This window comes from Canis lupus, chromosome 11, assembly GCF_011100685.1.
Source record: "Canis lupus familiaris isolate Mischka breed German Shepherd chromosome 11, alternate assembly UU_Cfam_GSD_1.0, whole genome shotgun sequence".
NCBI classification, from domain to species: domain Eukaryota; kingdom Metazoa; phylum Chordata; class Mammalia; order Carnivora; family Canidae; genus Canis; species Canis lupus.
This window is the reverse complement of record NC_049232.1, coordinates 60,275,860-60,297,766: the sequence shown is the minus strand read 5'-3', so window position 1 is coordinate 60,297,766 and position 21,907 is coordinate 60,275,860. Positions and strand designations below refer to the sequence as shown.

General features: G+C 35.6%; 1 pseudogene; it reads left to right on the top strand.

Annotated features, from left to right (window-relative positions):
- Positions 1 to 457: 457 nt before the first annotated feature.
- Positions 458 to 20,718, top strand: LOC106559525 (annotated as a pseudogene).
- Positions 20,719 to 21,907: the final 1,189 nt, after the last annotated feature.

The window sequence follows — 21,907 nt, the reverse complement described above, 5'->3', positions numbered from 1 at the left end:
GACCATTAGCAGATTTCCCTGTTCCCTGTTTCAAAACCCTACGGGGAGCAAAGAAGTAGATTTCCAGGCAAGTTACAAGCAGAGAGTTTAGTTCATGTACTTACACTACCTATGACGGACGTGTATCAACAGGAGGGCACTTTTAATGCATTCATTTATTCATTTTATTCCATCAAACAAACATTTATTGAATATCTACATTGGTGCTGAGCATTAAACTTACATTGGGGAACAAAGTTGAACAACACTATCTTTTTCCATAATAGAGACATATCTGAATTTGTTTATAAATCACAATTAAATGAGTGATATAGTGGAGTTATATACATGATGCTTTGGGGACACCAAGAAAGAAGTAATTAATTCTAGTTGTACAGATCAGGAAAGACAAGGCAGGGAAGGTGATATCTCAACTGAGCTATAAAGTATGAACAGGAAGGAACTTGATAGATTGACAATGGAGGGAGAGCAGTTCCTGACAGAGAGAACTGCATCTGTAGAAACAAGGATATTTGGAGACACCTGTAGTTGGTTCAGTGAGGAGTCAGTGCAGAAGGCTTTCGAAGAAGTAGTAGAAGATGGGCATACAGCACAAGATCGGGGTATATTTTAATGTAGGCAAAAATGTAGATGCCATGGACAAGATATTTATCTTTACAAAAGGGTTATAAGTATGACAAATATCAATTCCTCAGCTCTCAGAACAGCCAGATAGGATCTTTGAGTATCTTTGTCCTTTTATCCCAATTGCCCAAAAAATCTCTCATTTTCCCTTTTTTAAAAACGAAGTTTAAAAGATTAGTAAAGCCACATGATGAAATACTACTTAATAAAAATAAATGAACTACTGAGACATGCAAGAAAGCTGGATGAATCTCAAAAGATTTGCCAAGTGAAAGAAGCTGGAGAGAAAAACTATATAATGTGTGATTCCATTTATATAAAATTCTGGAGTAGGCAACGCTATAGTGATAGAAGGCTGGCAGCTTCAAGGAGTCCAGGAGTTGGACAGAAGATACTGACAAAAAAAGGGGGCACAAAGGCACTTTTTGTGGTGATGGAAATGTCTATTTCATGGTTGTGGTGGTGGTTACAAGACCGTAAACAGTTCTCAGAACTCATCAAATTATACATTGAGAATTCGTGAGTTCTACTGTTTGTAAATTATAGGTCGATGAAGCTGATAACAAAGTTGAAGTACATCAGAAGCTGGCTTGGCATGACTTAGGTTCAGAGCTGCTACCGCTGTTTAAGTCAGAAGCAATCGTTTTTCCAATGAAAATATCCAGAATGGACAGCCACTGAATGGATAACCAATGAATGGATCTCTTCAAGAATCTGAAGATGGAGAATATGTTAGCTGATGCTAAGCAGAATAAGAAACTGAGGGATATAGGGGTGATTGTTTGACTTCAATGCAATTTTTAAGATACAAGTAGAGTAGTAAACAATGATTTTCATAAAACACTTATCTGCCAGAAATATTTCTAAAAGCTTTAGAGATATCAATTCATTTAATTTTCACAACTCTGCAAGTCTTGTCATATTCCCACTTGTCAGAGAAGAAAAACGAAGGCAGAGGGAGTTTGGTGAACTTTCCCAGGATCACAAACCAAGTGCAAGAACTGACATGTGAAGCCAGGTAATCTGGTTCAGAGTCTGTGTACTAAATCACAGAGGCATTATATCTGAATATAAATTTTACCAGAAATTTAATAATGAGAGGAGTTTATATTCAACCTTGGGACATCTTGATGTTGTATTTTGTTATTAGACTAGGTTAATATTGTCATTTTATATCACTGCAGAGACCTTGATAACCTTTATAAGACAATGTGGCTGGACATGATTAGAGAGTGAATTTTCAGCTTCAAATACAGAGAACATTGGAACAAATTAGTTGAGCACACTGTTCTCATCTATTGCAATGCCTTCTGGGGGGCAAAATCTATACTGACCATCAGAGGTACAAAGGAGGTCCACAAAAGAACAGTGATTGATACAGGAGGAGTGGCTACATAAAGATGGAAATGAGGCTGTACTTTTCCCTCCCAAGGAAAATCACCACGGTCATATATGACCACAGGTTTCATGAATAAACTCAATGGATTCGATGAAGAGAAATCACTGGAGAGTATTAGAGGGTATTATAATCCACTACACATGTTTTCCATGCATTTGAATTTTCACCGAAACAGCTCTTCTGGAATAAACTATTGGATTACTTAGTGACACCAAGGGTCCATATTTCCTGAGTAGAGAAAATTCATTAACTCTGGGAACCTGGTCTCTCGTTAACATTCATTCTTTTTGCACTAGTACAAGGAAGAAATCCTCAGTAGTTATGTCTTCCCTGAAAACCAAAGCTGTCTTCAATTCAAGTGCCTCAAGAGCTGGGCTGGAAAGGTCACAGAGAGCATTAGCAGAACGCTCTCTTTCATAAACTTTAGTCTCAACTTCTAACCAGCTCTTATCAGTAACAACACCCCTCTTTTGATATCCATTTGTCAGAAAGAGATGGCAAAAAGAGGGGTGTTATTAAAGCACCTGAACAATAGTAATGGTGCTGCTGGGCTTTGTTTGGGCTCCCAGCGAAGGCAAAATGAAGGGACAATATGGGAATAAGGACAATATGAAAATCAGGCAGCATATATGAGAAAGAAAAATAGAGCAAAATTAAAGTCTTTCAAGCTTTCCTGTAACCTATCTTCATCCACAGTATATAACTTTCTTCTGCTCTTCCTCCCACTGTAGCCAAAATACACATACATGTCACCCTCCAACCCATCCCACAGCTGCCAAACAACCATGGTGATAACAAGACCTTTTATCCACCAGTAATCTTCCCATAGTTTTTGTTTGTTTCATTAAAGTCTGGTGCCCAAAGACTACCACGAATACACCTGTAGTCAAACAAATGTAGGTTTATTAATTTGCTGCAGCAAGGAAAACTATATGCTACGAGGAAAATAATCTTAGTGAAATGGAATTAGAATGATAATGTATGGGATTTGGGTTTATACTAGGTGATTTGGGAGTCTGTTTTTTGATTGGATTTTCAGAAAGCAGAGGCCTCTTTCTTATACCATACACAAAAATAAACTAAAAATGGATTAAATACCTAAATGTCAGACGTGAAACAGATTCTTTAAAGAAAATGTAGGCAGCTGTCTCATGGGCATCGGCCTTAGCAACATTTTTCTAGATAAGTCTCCTCAGGCAAGCAAAAGCAAACATAAACTGTTGGACCACATCAAAATAAAAAGCTTTTTCACAGTGAGGGAAATCATCAACAAAACAACAAATCAACCTACTGAATGGGAGAAGATATTTGTGAGTGCTATATCCAATAAGGGGTTAATATCCAAAATATATTAATAACCTATACAACTTAACACCAAAAACCAAATAATCTGATTTAAAAATGGGCAGAGGTTCTGAAAAGACATTTTTCTAAAGAAGACATATAGATGTCCACCAGACACATGACTCACTAATTATTAGGGAAATGCAAATCAAACCACAATGAGATATCACCTTACATCTATCAGAATAGCTAATATCAAACAGACAAGAAATAAAAAGTGTTGATGATGATGTGGAACAAAGGGAACCCTCTTGCACTGTTGGTGGAAATGCAGCCACTGTGGAAAAACAGTATGGAGGTTCCTTAAAAAGTTAAAAAATAGAAATATCATACAAACCGGTAATTCCGCTCTTTATCCAAAGGAAATAAAAATGCTAATTTTAAAAAATGTATGTACCTGTATATTATTGTAGCATTATTTACAATAGCCAGGATATTAAAGCAACCTAAGTGTCCACTGATAGATGAACAGATAAAGATGTGCAATGGAATACTAAGCTATAAAAAGAATAAGATCTTGACATTCACAATAACACGGATGGACCTAGAAAGTATTATGCTAAGTGAAATATGTCAGAAAAAGACAAATTACATATGATTTCACTTGTATGTAGAATCTAAAAAGCAAAACAAATGAACAAACGACAAAAACCAAGCAGAAACAGAATCATAAATACAGAGAACAAAGTGGTGGTTGCCAAAGCTGGGGGGAGGGTGGATTTGAGGCAAAATAGATGAAGGGGATTAAGTGGTACAAATCTCCAGTTATAAAATAAGTAAGTCATGGGGAATATAAGTCCATAAATTGTAATAATGTAGTATGGTGACAGATGTTAACTGCTCTTATCACTGTGAACCTAGTTTAATATACCGAATTATTGAATCACTGTATTGTATACCTAAAATGAATATAAGATTGTACATCAACTATATTTCAACTTTAGGAAAAAGAAAGAGAATGGAGGCTATTTGGTTACTAAGTACATTAATCATTTTAATTCAGAAGTGGAGAGGGACAAAGCAGGGCTGTCACTGGTAAACGAGTATTAGGCACTCACATTGGCTTTGAGAGGAGAATGTGGTTATATCCTTTCCTTATTTTTGTTTCCATCAAGATCACAAAATAACCTTATGTGACAGTGATATTCCATGAAATGGTTTATGTTCAGGAAGCAACACTACAACCTAGCCATTGGCGGCCAGGCAGCTAACAGTTGTCAGCTGTCAGAGATTGTTTTTTTCCTCTTTTTTTTTTTTTTTTCCCCTCAGTTTCTTATATCCATTAGCTCACATCTCTGTTGTCCTGAGATCACTTGCAAGTTTGTTTTCAGAGGAGAAAAAAGGCAATCTGTGTTAGTTACCATATCACGGACCAGGACTGAATGTTACAGTAGAAATTCTGAGAGAAAGAAAAAGAAAAAAAAATTCTATGATATGTTTTATGCAAAAAAAAAAAAAAGGAAATGTATTGACTGCATATGTGCATGAGACCAATTTATTGGAAGTACAAATACCATTCATACAAATGTCTATAGCTACGTTATGGTTATAGTCACTAATAAGACCAAATTATTTGAGGTAAGCAAACATTAGGAAAGTTTCATGTATAGTTTGGTTATGTTAAGCTGGCTGCAATTATGCTTTTAAAGACATAAAAAATAATGCAAGGAAAAGGTTATATAAAAGGTACCAGTAGATTGAGGTATTTTAATTTACTTTTTCATAGATGGAATATTAACAGTTGAGGAAAGTGCTATATTTCAAGTATAGTAAAGCTAAGCCTCAAATGAAAATTGCATTAGGTTTATCTTTAATAGCAGATTGGAAGTACTGAAGATTGCTTTCTACACATAACATGAACCTAATGTAGAATTTTCAGTGATTTACTCATTCTCTTTTAAGAGAATTAAATTTCTTAAAATATAAACTTCTCATTGGTTTCCTGGTTTGAGGTTTTTATTTATCTATCTTTAAAGTATATAGTTGTTCCCTTTACCAAATGATTCCTCCAGAAATAGTTATGGATGTGACCCGCTTCTTAAAAGTAAGCTTTGGCCATTTTCCAGTTTCCTCATTCACTATTTACATATATATTTATATTTATACATACATGCATGCCTATCCATCCATTAGTAGATGTTCCAGGGAAGGAGCCAATGGTGAAGAAACTGGCCAATTTTTACTACATTTGATTAAGGCACTTCCTTTCTCCATGCATTTCTCAATCAGAGAGCTTGAACTGCCCACTCTGAACAATGCTCTCCTTATTCCTCACATCACCTCATCTGGAGAAATGAGTTATGGAGATCACTATGGAGGAACTGGTAAAAATAGTGGAGAAAGGAAGGCAATGAGAAGGCTAATATTGGAGTTTTCTTCCTTGTTCTATCCACGCACAATTGTGACCAGAAAATAATCTACTGAAATCTACTGAAATACATAGACTGAAGCTTCTGAGCCCTCTTTTCCAGTTCAAATGACCAAAATTGGTGCATTACTAATAACTGAACTCCAGACTTTAGTTGGATTTTACCAGATATTTCATTAATGTCTACTTTATGTTCCAGGATCTAATCTAGGTACCACACCTCATGCATGTTTCCCAGCCTCCTCTGGTCTATAAATTTGTCTTTCTTTGTTTAAATGACCTTTACAGTGTTGTGGGTTAGTACTGTCCAGTTGAATGTCCCCTAATCTATATTTGTGTGATAGTTTTCTCATGATTGGTCTTGGGTTAAGGATTTGTGGAGAAACACCAAAGATATAAGGTATTCTTCTCATCACATGACACCAGAGATTACATATGTACTTGACATCCCTGATTATGTCAATCTTGATGACTTGGTTAAGGTAGTGTCTGCTAGGTTTCTTCAATAGAAAGTTACTTCCTCTTTTCCCTAGTCTTTCCTTTTACAAGAGTCACTAAGTCTAGATCACCCTTGGGGCCAGGATGGGATTAAGCTCCACTCTTAAATCTAGATCACCCTTGGGGCCAGGATGGGATTAAGCTCCACTCTTAGAGAAGGGATTATATCTATCTATCTATCTATCTATCTATCTATCTATCTATCATCTATCTATCATCTATCATCTCTTGGAATTATTTTGTAAGGAAGAGTCATCTCTTCTCTATTTACTTATTTATTCAATTGTTTATAACAATACAGATTCATGGATATTTATTTTATATTTTGCCTTATAATCCAATATTACACTATTTCATTACTCAAATTTTTCCAGTTTTGGTCACTGGGTGCTCTTTTAGGTTGGATCTTGTGGTCATTTAACATGGCTAGTCTTTCGATGTTTTTGAGCACTTCTGATACTACTAGATGATTTACATTCATCTTTATCTTCTCTTGCCCTGTACCCAACCAAATCAGCCATTTTTTCCAAGCAACCCTGGTTTCTTTTACTGGATGATTGTGTTTAGAAACCAAAATATGAGCACTGAGTATGTTCTTTGCTATTGGCATCACTTCTAGGCCCTCTCAGTGTCAGTTAGCTAATTTATATTATTCATTTGTTTGCTAAAAATTGGAATTATATGGGTAGCCCAGGTGGCTCAGTGGTTTAGCGCCGTCTTCATCCCGGGGTGTGATCCTGGAGACCCTGGATCAAGTCCCACGTCAGGCTCCCTGCATGGAGACTGCTTCTCCCTCTGCCTGTGTCTGTGCTCTCTCTCTCTCTCTCTGTGTCTCTCATGAATAAATAAATAAAATCTTAAAAAAAAATTGGGATTATACTTCACATAATCTTGTGTGAACTTTGTCTGTAGCTAAGTTTTATTTACATATTATTAAATATAATGAATTCATATGGTTTAAAATTCCAATCTCTTTTCTAAGCTGCATATGTCATTTCCTTAGAGACAACCAATATTATGAATATCTTATATTATTCCCAGTGATATTCTGTGCATACATATATGTATCCTGCTCCTAATTACAATTATATACGAAACCAGAATATTATTATGTATTGTCCTATGCCTTGATTTTTTTTTTTTTTACCTAACAATATATCTTAGAGAGTTTTACAGATCACTTTATGAAGAACTTCCTCAATCATTTTAATGGCTGTATTCATTATCATTATATGGATATATGTACCATAATTTATTTAAGTAATCCTCTATTAATAAATATTTATATTGCTTCTATTCTTTTATTATTACAATCAATAATGCAATATAAAATATTGTACATATGTAATTTCTTACATGGCTGAAAATATCTGTAGAGTAAATTCTTTAGAAACAAAAGTGCTGGGTCAAATGGCAGTATTTATCATCGTGATAAATACTATTGTTTTCCACAAATGTTTAACAATTTATATGAGTTCAATGATCTTTGGAGAATTTCCATTCCCCTACACTGTCACTAATATATTAGTGTGTTTTAAAACTTTTTCTATTTTTGCCAGACTAAATAAACTGCATCTCAGTGTAGTTCTTACTTGTATTTTTCTCAATATACTAAATATTTTCATATGTTTAAAATGCATATGTATATTATCTTCCTTTACTTAGCATATCCTTGTTCTTTCTCTTGTAGGTTGTTCATTTTATTGATATAAATTGTTTACATAATAGAAAAATTATACCATGTCTCTAAAAAAATTTGCAAGTATTTTCACTAGTTTCATTTTTGAAATGCTTATGTTGGGCTTTTCCATGTAACTTTATATTTTATATAGATCATTGAATTTTTATATAATAGATTTAATGCTTCTGAATTTTATGTCATATTTACAAAAGCCTTTCCCTTATAAGATTACTTTAAAAAATTTCCTATGGTTTATATAGTATTCTCATATTTTTCTTATTGATTTCACAAAATATCATTAACAAGTTTTGAAGAAAATAAACATGGATTGATTGCAAAATTTATTTTTATTTATGTGGCTTTTCGTTATGGGTTATATTATACTTTGCTTGAAAATCCCCTCTTGGGATGCCTGGGTGGCTCAGTGGTTGAGCATCTGCCTTTGAAGCTCAGAGTGTGATCCTGGGGTCTGGGGATGGAGTCCTGCATCGGGCTTCCTCCATGGAGCCTGCTTCTCCCTCTGCCTGTGTCTCTGCCTCTCTCTCTCTATGTCTCTCATGAATAAATAAATACTTTTTTTAAAAAAGAAAGAAAATTCCCTCTTGCTGGACATGATTTTTACTTTGATTAGATTTTTGTGATCAACTTTAAAATTATATAGCATCCCTAGCATATCCCCAATGATATTTTCAAGAGGCATGGATACTCTACAAATATCCCACTAGCAGTGTAAACACTAACAAATGTATATGTAATCCTATTCATTAGAACAAACATATTGAGAGTCTTCTATATGCCAGACACTGTGTTGAACTCTAGAAGCGCTATGATAAGAAGTATATTAAACCTTAATTTTTATGTGATATAAAATTAGGTGAAAGTCCATGCCTTTCCACCCTATCCCTCTGACAGTGAATGGCTTATGTTTTGTGAATTTTTAAGAAAACCAAAATAGGTACGTTCTTATACTTGGATCCCACTGCCAGTCAATGAAGGTATTGTTTCTTCAGATAAGATCTACAATGTCCACTAAGCACATGAAAAGGTTCTGACCATAATTATTCACTGGGAAAATATGCAAATCAAAATCACAATAAGATTTTATCTCACACTCACTAGGATGGCTAAAATTTCTATAAATTAAAAAAGATACAATAACAAGCATTGATGATATGTGGCCAACTGGAAATCTCACATTGCCTGTGGCATTGTAAAACATTCCAATCACTTTGGAGAACAGTTTAGCATTTCCTCAAAATGTTAAACTTGGTACCATATGACTCAGCAATTTCACTCTTGTGGTATATACCCAAGAGAACTGAAAATGTATGTCCACAGAAAAACTTGTAAGCAAACATTCATAGCAGCAGTATTCATAATAGCCAAAAAGTGGAGACAATTCAAATGCTCATGAACTGATGAAAAGATTAAAAAAAAAAAAAAAACCCATAGAGGCAAAAGTGGATTCATTATTGCCAGATGCTGGAAGAAGGGAGGAATGAGGAATGATTGCTAATGGGTATGGTTTTAGTTTTGGGTCATGATGATTTGCTCCTTTGCTTTTGCCTAAGAATTTTAATAATTTTAGTTTTACAAGTTTCTGCTTGAGATGGTTGTTCAAGCTACATCTCCTCCCTCTCCTCAACACATTCAATGTTGCACCAACAAGAAACTACCTTGATTTTACGATCTAGTTTCTGGTATTAGGTTGTGTCTTACTATTGGTGTGCATGTTTAATTTTGTAAAATTTTTACTTTCTTCAAAAGCCATAATTAAACTATTAAAATTATAATCAAAGACCCCTTAAAATATATACTTATGTATATACACATATACATACATACATAGGCTTGTGCATGCTTATATGTACATACACATACATTGGTCTGTTTTCTAGAACCTTAACTGTTACATTATGTTTTTAGAAAAAAAAAATTTAAATTATTTTTACAAGGTTTATATTCAACCTACTTAAAAGCAGTTGGTTTTCTGAAGTGTGCCTTAACAAATGCAACAACAATTGTTAGCATACATGGAGGTTGTTCCCAGGGAAGATTAGGTGGTTGTCCTCACTTACTCTACAGGATGGCATTAACTTAAAGAAAATACTATGCTCAGGTACTCAGTCTCAGTTCTACCTGTCCAGAAAACTCAGACTTGGAAGTGAAATAGTATAGACAGAATTCAGGAAGAAGAATTCACACTTAAACAACAGCATCTCACTAGGCTTCTATGTAAACCCAGCCAAAAGACTTTAATGGACAGTCACAGTCTCCATCAGTACAATCTTTTTGGACTGAGAAGTCTTCAAAGATGGCCAACTGCAACCCATAATTAGTGAGGAAGAAAAGCAGGTTATGTTATTTATAAAAATACACATAAGTTATATTTAGGAAAGTATAAGTGGCTAAGGACTCTATTTCACGGCTATAGATATCCTTCTTTCTCCTCACCCACATTCCTCTCCAGAGCTGATTGAGCACCATCAACCCTTCCCTCTCACAAATGTAATAAGTGTTTACAAGTGCCAGCAATCTTTTAAGTACAGTATCATAGTGAAAAATAGAAGTGTCTATTCTAAATGGCACATAATACATAAACATGAGAAAACAGATAATGAAAAGTGATACTAAGAAATCAGAATGATATGATGCGGTGACTAGAAGGCATTATTATATTAGCTTTCCTCATTTTGAAAGTCTTAGTTGGGTACAATTCCAACACAGACATACTAACATTGACAATGCCAGTGTCAGTGTACTTTCTAGGGAAGGCCTCAAACATTCTTTTGCTAAAACAAAAATGAAAATAGGGACTTAACTCTTATATGTGACAACCAAAAAAGATCTTCCAAATACAACTGCATTTAATGAATTATTCAATTGTTTGCTTGCTTATCTATGTGTTTGTGTATATATGCATGTATGTATGTGTGTGTATGCATGTATGTACGTATGTTAAAAGTTTTGGCATTAGCAATTTTATACAAAGACTAGTAAGTGTATTAAAATAAATGCCTTAGGGGGGCACCTGGATGGCTTAGTCAGTTGAGAGTCCGACTCTATTTTTTTTTTAAGATTTTATTTATTTATTTATGAGAGACACACACAGAGAGGCAGAGACACAGGCAGAGGGAGAACCAGGCTCACTACAGGGAGCCTGATCCCAGGACCTCGGGATCATGACCTGAGCCAAATGCAGACACTCAACCACTGGGCCACCCAGGTGCCCCCAGCATCTGACTTTTGATTTCACCTCAGGTCATGATAGGGTCATGAGGCTCCATGCTAAGCAGGGGGTTTGCTTAGAATTCTCTCTCTCCTTCTCCCTCTGCTCCTACCCCCCCTTTCTCCCTCAAAAATTAAACAAATCTTTAAAACAAAAATAAATACCAACGGCAGCATTGATAGATGATACAGAAAAATGTTTTTTCTTCTCCACACCAACTATGCAGGTTGAACATTTTTTTTCTTCAAACTAATCTGTCTTCCTACCACTGGAGCTTGCAGTGACCCTCTCTGGTGATTATATAGCAGATTACAAGTATCAAGGGTGTTAAACTCCACCAATAAACCATTCTTTCATTCTTTCATTCTTTATTTTTCTTGTTCTAAGGCTAAATTCTCCATCCAGAGTAAATTATCATTGGAATATGGACCAGTTTCAGAAAAGACACTTACTATTATGAAGGCTACCCAATCACCAAGTACCTGTTTGGCTTTGTTGAAACTTTTCATATTAAATGGTACATTATCAGTACATGGTACATTTGGCACAATTTGAGGGTGCGCAATATTTTTTTTTTTTTTTTTGCACAAGGACCCGTAACATGTTTACTAAGTCTAGGATGCCCACAAGATTTGTGTAAAAGAGGTTTACTGGAAGAATCTGGTTACACCTTTTCTTTGCAGCTCTTCATGAAGACAAAGTCTTGGTCTATTTCATTATCTCTTTTTTAGTGGCCTATTTTTAAGTTAAATGAAATATTTCTTGGCTTCCTCTGCAATATAAATTTGATCGATTGTGGTCACCTGTGTGTCTGATTTTGAAAGTGAAATAAATTGTCAGCCATGCTGAAAAAATAATCATCAAAACAGAAAGTATATTCATATAAAGATTGGTGAGCTAGGGCTTAAGGATTTTAGCAACTTAGAAATTTGAACAGCTGTTGTTATTTGCACAAGAATGATTTTCTTCAGACAATTCAACATACCCTTTAGTTCTTAATTCTGTAATTATGACAGCAATAATATCTCTAATAACTGGATTTATTATAGTGATTGTCTTTACACAGGATTTATTACTCTAAATGACTATTGCAATTGCATTGTGGAGTGCTGCCCATGATGTTTTCATTTTATGATTTTTTTAAAGATTAATTTGTTTATTTTAGAGAGAGAGAATCCCCAGACTCCCCTTTGAGTGTAGATCCTGATGTGAGGTTCCATCTCACGACCCTAAGATCACAACCTAGCCAAATCAAGAGTCTGATGCTTAACTGACTGAGCCACCCAGGCCCCCCATGATATTTTCATTTTATGTATCCTATTTTACCTCTTCAGGAAGATAATTTATTTCTTGAAACTGGATATGGTTAATGGTAAATGGTAATGTTTGAGATAAACAGCACCTAGCATAAGCTACTGTGTGAATAGGTGGAAGGTCCAAAATCTACCTTTTGACTTCTATGTTAGGTGATGAAGAGTAGGCCATAGAGCAGAGCTACTAACAGTCAGGGATAACAGAGGGATTTTTTTAAAGATTTTATTTCTAAGTAATATCTATACTCAAATGTGGGGATTCAAATGTATAACCCTGAGACCAAGAGTTGCATGCTCTACAGATTGAGCCAGCCAGGTGTCCCTAGCAGAGGGATTCTTGAGGGGGCAGAGAGACACAATGACAACTGATGGATAGCACTGTTCACCTAGGCAGAGACAGCACTTTAGTAGGAAAAGTAAGTCTTTTTGTTGATATATTCTTTTATACACGAGTATTATTTTCTACTCAGCTATTCAAACATGTTACAAAAGACTGCAGTTTGGCCTAGGAAAGTCTGTTGCCTTTGGTTATTAGTATTCATCCAATAGTGTTTATTTATTACATTGTATTTAGTCATAAAAATGAACTTGCAGGGCAGCCCGGGTGGCTCAGCGGTTTAGCACCACCTTCAGCCCAGGGCGTGATCCTAGAGTCCCAGGATCGCGTCCCACATCGGGCTCTCTGTACGGAGCCTGTTTCTCTCTGTGCCTCTCTCTCTCTCTCTCTCTCTCTGTCTCTGTCTCTGTCTCAGTCTCTGTGTCTCCCATGAATAAATAAATAAAAACAAAAAAGAAAAAAAAGAAAGGCTCCAAAATGAACTCTCATTGCCATTACCTACATAATGCAATCACTGTGACCTCAGCACTATCATTTCATAGATTTCTTAAAGCAGGTTATGGAAAAATTCACAAGTAGGTGCAAATAGGGGGTAGTGGTAGGGAGTTGGAGACTAAGACAGCATCACGTTCTTTGTTGCTTATTTGTTGTTAGATTTCTGGTATCAATGATGGCAGAGTAGGGAGTGTCCCCATGCTAAGAAAAGGAGGAATTTATTCCTGACAGAGTGTTGTCATGAGATACACAGTATTCTTTTGCATAAGATTAAAAAAAGTTTTATCAGCACATCAGTTATTTATTTACTTGTATTTATTTTTGCAGTTTTTAATTGAGGGAAAATGAACCTGCAATGAAATGCATAGAACTTAGGTGTATAAATCAGTGAGTTTTGAGAAAGCAACTGGGATAGCCATAAAAATTTAGAACATTTTTTCATTCCAGAAAGATACTTGGTGCCCATTTTAGTCAACTCTCTTCTCCATAGCCAGCCATGTCTGATTTCTATTGCCATATACTAGTCTATCTTGTTCTTGAATTTTATATAAATGGGATCATACAGTATGTACTCTTCTGTGCCTTCTTTCACTCAATGCAATATTTTTGAGATGCATTGATATTGCAGGATGTATCTGTAATTCACTTGTATTTATTGCTAACTATTTTTCCATTATGTGAAAGTAACAAGTTTGATTATCCTTATCCTGATAGGAAATATCTTGTGATTTTAATTTTTGGGCTATTATGAACAAAGCACCTATAAACCATCATGTACAAGTTACTTTCGACATGTGTATTTTTATTTCTCATGTATCTAGAATCTCACCGTATAATACCCAAAATTTCCAGTAAGCAAATCACAACTTGAATGAGAGCAGATAACCAACAGACAGTAACATCAAGATGAATCAGATATGTAAATTACCTAATATGGATTTTGAAGTAGCCATCATTTAAATGGTTCAAAAATCAGTTAAAAATTGCCTTGTGACAAATGAAAAGATTGAAAATCTCAGCAACTAAATAGATTTTGTAAAAAAGAAAGAAATGGAAATTATAGACCTGAAAATTACCATGATGAAAATAAAACCTCAATGGGCTATGGATGGGCTCCATAGAAGAATGGAGATGACCTACAAGAAATCACTCAACCACACTGGTTGAATATAGCCCACATCTTAGGATCTGCATTTTGTTCTTGGCTGATTCTTATAATTGCTTCTCCAGGCAGAGCTCCACTTTCTCAAAGGCCACAATGTGTTAGAATTTAATTATCCTGCATCTCAGCTGCATCTAGTATCCTGAAATTGGCAAAGTGCTGGTCAGAGAACTCTAACTCCAGTTGTTCTTTTTCCCCACTTTTTCCTTGAAGAAGGCTTTGTTTCTGACTCAAAATATATGCTTTCTAAAGGATCACTCTCAGAATTTCCTTTAAAGTTCAAGTAAAGTAGTAAGTACAAATCACAGACAGGGATTCCCTCATTTCAACACTCAAGCAAAAAGTTGTGGGGGTGCCTAAGTGGCTCAGTGGGAAATATGCCCACTTTGGATGATTGTATATGCCCACTTTGGATGACTGTATCGGGCAGTGGGTAGTGATGAATTTTGATAGACTTGTCATCACAATGGGATGCTTGCATGCACTCTCTCCATCTTTCTCCCATGCTCTCTTCTCCCTTTCTTTCTTTTGGAGAATAGATACTAAATTTTAGATGTTGTGTTAAAGACTCATTCCTGAAGCTACCTTCCATGCAAAACTATTCCATATCTGAAAACTTTTGTTTTGGAATTTTATATCAGAGAGTGACCCAAGTTGAGTTTTATTCTCCTAGTGATGGAATTTATCAGCCACTGTAGTGTTTTGACTTGATCCAAATTTCTAGCTGATATTTGCCTTAAAAATACTGTATATGTAGTAACGCAATTGAAGTTGCTTTATTTTTCCATATAGTAGTAACTTTACATTATCTATCTAAATTCCATAAGATGGGAACTTTGATACTTCTTATGATATATTATTTCCTTTGGAGATGTGAAAAGGAACTGAATTTTGAAAACTAATGTTATGAAGGAGGGAAATAGCAAATTATGTGAGAGTGTCCTGATTCTAAAATTTAAATTTTGTTTCTTTATTCTAAAGATTAAATTTTGCCTAAATGATTACTTTTGATATTTTTAAAATTTCAAATGTAATTAAATATGCCAATCTAAGTAAATAGAAATCAATTGATCATATGTGTAAAGTCTATTTTTCTGTTCTTCATTGATATTAATTTCATTGTCTTAATATTAATGTCAATACTTCTGTCTCTGTTTCTACAGCCTTACAGTAACTATAGGAATTATATACATTTAGAATTTCCATTTATATTTTAGAATGAAAAAGAACTTGTCAATTTCTTAACAAATGTACTGAAATTCTGTTGGGGGCATTTCATTTTGGAATAATTTATATTTTAAATTAAGTCTTTCATTCTATGAGCATGGTACACTTTTATCTTTTTTACATTTATGTAAATATATTTATGTCTTTTTAAAGTTCCCTCAGAATATCTGTAGTTTCAGTGAATAGATATTGAGTATCTTTTGTTAGGGTTATCATGTATTTCATGTTTTTAGATGCTGTTATAAATGACATTGACTTTTAAAATTTAAATGCTAATTGTTTCAATGTAGAAATACATTTAATTTTAATCGATTACTACTGCATCCTTTGACCTCTTAATATTGACTTATTCTAGAAGGATTTTAATGTCTACTCCTTAGGATTTTCTATGTAAATGATCATGACATCTGGTTAAAAGGATAATTTTACTTCTTCCTTCCCAATCTTTTTTTTTCTTCCTTCCCAATCCTTACGACTTTTATCTCTTTTACTTTTCTTATTAGACTGTCTAGAATATCACTACACTAGAAGATATCATAAATATCCTTTTACTGATCATGATCTTTGTAGGAAAACATTCAATATTTTATATTAAGTAAATTAAAGATGTCGGTTTTCAGATACTGCACTGTTCTTGAATTTCCATTTGGTTATTTTATAGTGTTTCCATTTCTTTTTAAAAATATTTTATTTATTTATTCATGAGAGACACACAGAGAGAGGCAGAGACATAGACACAGAGGGAAAAGCAGGCTCCCTGTAGGGATCCTGATGTGGTACTCAATCCCCAGATCCTGAGATCATGCCCTGAGCCAAAGGCAGATGTTCAGTTCAATTGCTGAGCCACCCAGGTGTCCCTAGTGTTTCCATTTCTAATGTGATGTACCCTATCTGTTCACTTATTATGTTCTTTTTTTCTTTTTAAATATTTGGACATACTTATAAAAGGTAATGCAAAGCTATTTTCTGCTAATTACAGCTTCTGGAATCCTGTTAGGCTTAGTTTCTACTGACTGATGTTTTTCCTGAGAGGAGTTATTATTATTATTATTATTATTATTATTATTATTTTGTTGCTTTGTATGTCTACTAATTGTTTATTACATACCAGGTATTATTACTTTTTTAAAAGAGCTTATTTATTTATTTGAGAGAGAGATAGGGAGTAAGAGGGAGAGAGAGAGCACTAGCAGGGGGCAGAGGGAGAAACAGGATCACCACTAAGCCAGGAGCCCAACATGGGGCCCAATCCCATGTCCCTGGGAAGGCAGACACTTAACCAACTGAGCCACCCAGGCGCCCCTATACCTGGTATTAGAAATAATATGCTTCTGTGAGTTTAGGTTATGTAGACTTATTTAAATAGGTATTAGATTTTCTGACAGGGAAATAAACTATTAATGGATCCTCTTGATCTGGTATACTTGGATTTATTCCTCATTATAGCAGGTCTGTTTCAGTTGTATCCTTAGTCCTAAGGATATTTTTCTAAAACATTTTTTACTAAAATTAAGGACTTATTTTTAAATTATGGCCTTTCTTCAGTTTCAGCTGAAAGCCTTAGGTTCTCAATGAGGTTATTTCACTATGATTCAATTGTAACTTCAACATCTAATATCCCCAGTTACCCCACAGCCCCACATTTGTGAATCCACAGAGAGTTCTCTGATAGGTCTCATGAAGCCTAATGGTGTGCACAGGCAGCCAAGCCATTAGCCATTAGATATTTAGAAGGTATCCATTCAGATTCTTGTCCTCCTTGCAACCACCATATAGGTCCCTCTTCTATAGCTTCATGCTCTACAAATTTCAGCTATTTTAAAAAAATATTTTATCTATTTACTTAGAGAGAGAGAGGGAGAGAGAGAGAGAGAGAGAGAGAGAGAGAGAGAGAAAGCATGAGCAGGACAAGGGGCAGAGGGAGAGGAAGAGTGAGAATCTCAAACAAACTCCAAACTGAGTGTGAAGTCCAATGCGGGGCTCAATTCCATGACCCTGAGATCATGACCTGAGCTGAAATCAAGAATTGGACATGTAACCAACTGAGCACCCAGGCACCCCTAAATTTCAGCTTTTTAAATCTCTTTATCTTCAATGAGATACAGGGTTTCACTTGGGTTTGACTGCCTGAATCATTGTTTGGAAAGTTACCTCATACAGAAAAAGAAGATAAACATGGGACTTATTTCATGTTTCCCTTCCCTCAAAGACTACTATCCTACCATACCCTTGTCCCATGATTAAAAACCATTGCTTCTCATATATTTTGTTCAATTTCATAGTGGTTTGTGGAAGTAGAGTAACAGCTGCTTGTTACTCCATCATGGCATGAAGCAGAATCCCTTTTGACTCTTCTGCTAATTTATTTGTACAGTTATATAATAAAAAGTAAAGATGAGAGAATAAAATGTAAAGTATTGAAACTTCATGCATTTAAACAAACAAACAAAAAACCAACAATTAATTGTAGTATGAATCACTGCAACATTACATCATTCTTATATCTTAATAGACATCATCCACAGGAATGCTCCAGAATTTTTCCATCTCTGAAACGTTCCATCTATGAATCAATATCTCTGAAAATTCATGAATAACTCTAGAACTAAAGGAAATTTACTAATGAGTCTTCTTGAGGAAAGCTCTCAAATGAGCTAAAATATGATATAAATGTTAAAATGATTAAAAAGTTACAAATACACATTTTTCTTCTATACAATTAATGATCCTCTAGCAGGGTTGATATAAGATGTAGAAAAGGAAAAGACAGTAGAGAGTGTATAAAGCACCACAAATTATTAGGTACGTTTGGGAGTTATTATAAAAAATAGAGATAAAGAAAAGAAAAAGGAAAAAGGAGAGAGGAGAGGAAAATCAGAGGAAGGAGGAGAGAAAGAAGAGATTTTTTAGGCCATCTATTTAACAAGGATTTTGACCCTTCATTAAAATAATCCATTCTTATCCACATTATTCCTAAAATTCAGTTACCTGTTATTTCCTATAATTAGCCTGGATTTTTGCCTTCGCTCATCTTAGCTCCATAAGTGAAATCTATTGATTCCATTAACCTGACACATTGGCTACATTCTGCAAATATGGTGCTTTCAAAAGCCTCCCTTCCCGGGAGAACGGGTGACATATCAAAACTGTCCCAAGAGATTTGGATTGCTAGTTTATTTTATAGTGACATTTAGCCATTCTGACAAGTGCTTAATTATTATATGTTCCTCCATAAAGGTTGTCTCTGACAATATGTGTAAATCAAATAAATTAAAGCATTATAAGCTATTAGTTTTCCATTCTGGTTGACATCTGTGATATTCATTAATAAATAATTTAGTACATTTATAGATGATGATGGAGAGAGCATCATTGCGGCTGGGATTATTTTCTCCCAAAGGATATACTAGACAGCTGCTTGCCTCTAATAAAGTTAAATCTAAGGCCATGAATTTACACTTTGTCCTACTATTATAATAGTTTGAATATACCATATTAGTTTATATTATGGACATGCAAATATATTGCTATGCAGTGTTGTACAGAGGAGGGACTATTATTGCCAGAAGGAGTCATATATTTAAGTCCTGAGCTGTCTTAAGTCTTATAAATTCTTTGTCCTATCTGGATCTCAGTTTCCTCATCTATAAAGCCAAAGTTAAATTGAACTAGATAAATTCTAAAGCTCTTTCTAATCCTAAAATTCTGCAATTTTGTGTTCTGTTAAATCTTTACTGGGAATCTAACTGATAGGTAGTGAGTTTCTTACCTCATTAGTTCCGAGCCTTGCCTACATCCCCATCTTGTCCTCCATACCTTGAGTATCTGACTCAACCATATTATTTGTGAAAGCATATTGTGGCTACTTGAAGTATATGTAATTTTTAGCATAGAAAATAAGGCAAAAATCAGGCTGATTCTTACATCAACTAAAAGTGAACTAACATCTTCAAGAAAGCACGAAATGGTGGATACTGCCAGTGCTGCAGAAGGTTGGGAGGGCCTAGAGGGCCCTGGGAGACCGAGGTGGCTGCCAGGGTGGCTTTGGCACTGGAATCTCAGGTCAGGCTCATGGCCATGGTCAGGCAAGGGCTGAGGCCATGGAGCCTGCAGAGGGCCACAGGCAAGGAGTGAATCTGCATCACCAACTTGGGCCACGTGATCAAGGACTTGAAGATCCCTGGAGGAGATCTATCTCTTCTTCCTGCACATCAGGGAATCTAAGATCAGTGACTCTTTCCGGGGGACATCCCTCAAGGATGAGGTTTTGAAGATCATCCCTGTGCAAAAGCAGACCCATCCTGGACAGCAGAGGCATCTCTGCCATTGGAGATTACAACAGACACCTTGGTCTGAATGTGAAGTACCCCCAAGAAGGTAGCCACTGCCATCAGTGGGGCCACCATCCTGGCCAAGCTTTCCCCCACCTCCCTTCCATGAGGCTACTGGGGAAATGACATTGGAAAACCCTACACTCTCCCATGTAAGGTGACCAGCTGCTGTGGCACTGTGCCTCATCCCTGATCCCTGCCCCCGAGGCACTGGCATCATCTTAGCCCCTGTGCCCAAAAAGTTACTGATGATGGCCGGTATTGGTGACTGCTACACTTTGGCCAGGGGCTGCACTGACACCCTGGGCAACTTCACCAAGGCCTCTTTCTTTCTTTCTTTCTTTCTTTCTTTCTTTCTTTCTTTCTTTCTTTCTTTCTTTCTTTCTTTCGAGGGAGTGTGAGATGGGGAGGGACAGAGAGAGAGTGAAAGAGAGAATCTTAAGCAGGCTCCACAAGGAGCCTGACATGGGCCTGACCCCACTACCCTGAGATCATGAACTAAGCTGAAATCAAGAGTTGGATGCTTAACCCACTGAGCCACCCAAGTACTCCACTGAGGCCATTCGTGATGCCATTTCCAAGACCTACAGCTATCTTACCCCGACCTCTGGAAAGAGACTGTGTTCACCAAGTCTATCAGGAACTCACGATCTTATAAAGAGGCACACCAAAGTCTCTGTGCAGAGGACCCAACTGTGGCTACCATGTAGTTTTATGCAAGAAAAATAAAGTGACTTAAAGACTGAGAAAACAAAACAATAATAAAAATGAACTAAACCTCAGTTTGCTACTTGAATACACTGGTTTTCCTAGGGCCCTCAAATATGATGAGTTAGATAGGTGGGTATGAAGAGAAAAGTGAGGAAGCTGAGTAAAGGCAGAAAAAACTTAATTTTACTCATCTAATGAACATATAGTGAAGGCCCCGCAATGTGCTAAGCACTGTGTTTAGGTGCCGTGCCATTAACCGAGGATGTAGAGAAGAGTGACAGTCCCTGCTCTGAGAAAGCTCAGAGCCTAGTGGTGGAGACAGAGAGTTAAAACAATTATTCTACTCTAATGTGATGTGAGCAGCATTTAACTTTTATGAGCACTTACAATATGCCAGACTCTGCTAAGAGCTTTACAAGTATTATCTCATCAATTATCAAAAGAGATCTATAAAGTTGACATATTGTTATCATATCCATTTTTTTTTTCAGATGAAGAAATAAGTACAAAGAGGTTAGTCCAAACTAGTCTATACTCATGGGACCTCCGGTCCTCTGCATTGTTTCTCTGCATCTTCCTCAACTTTTCTCCACCTAATAATTCCCTGGTTCTATTTCTATTTCATATTCCAGAAAGAGAGAATCTGATTGTACAATTTTAGCAGTATCCTGTATTTTGGAAACAGTCTCGCTCTCGGTCACCTCACCTCACTTATATTTGGATTTTGTCAAACTTTAGATTAGTGACTCTTGATCCAGATGCCTTCTCCCCAGTAGAATCATGTATGACAGGAAGCAGGTATTGTGATATACAGAATGGCTGCTCTCTTGAGCAAGACGAAATTTCCATGGAAGATAGCTGTGTGCAATAGGCTGCATAATTGGCTTACTCAGTTCAAAAGATATGGATGAGTTTTCAAACAATAAAATATATCAATTGTGGAGTAGGCTTTAATATTGATCATAAATAAATGCTATGTAGTACCATTAAAAATGGAAATCTAAAAAAGTAAAGCAATTAACCTGTTTGGGAGATCTAAATGAAAATACTTCCCCAAAGGAATTGTATTTAGTAATGATTTTACCAGAAATATTTCAGGTATAAATTGAATGAATGTTTTGTGTTGTGATGTACAGGTTTTTTTTTTTTTGTTTGTTTTTTGTTTGTTTGTTTGTTTGTTTGTTTTTT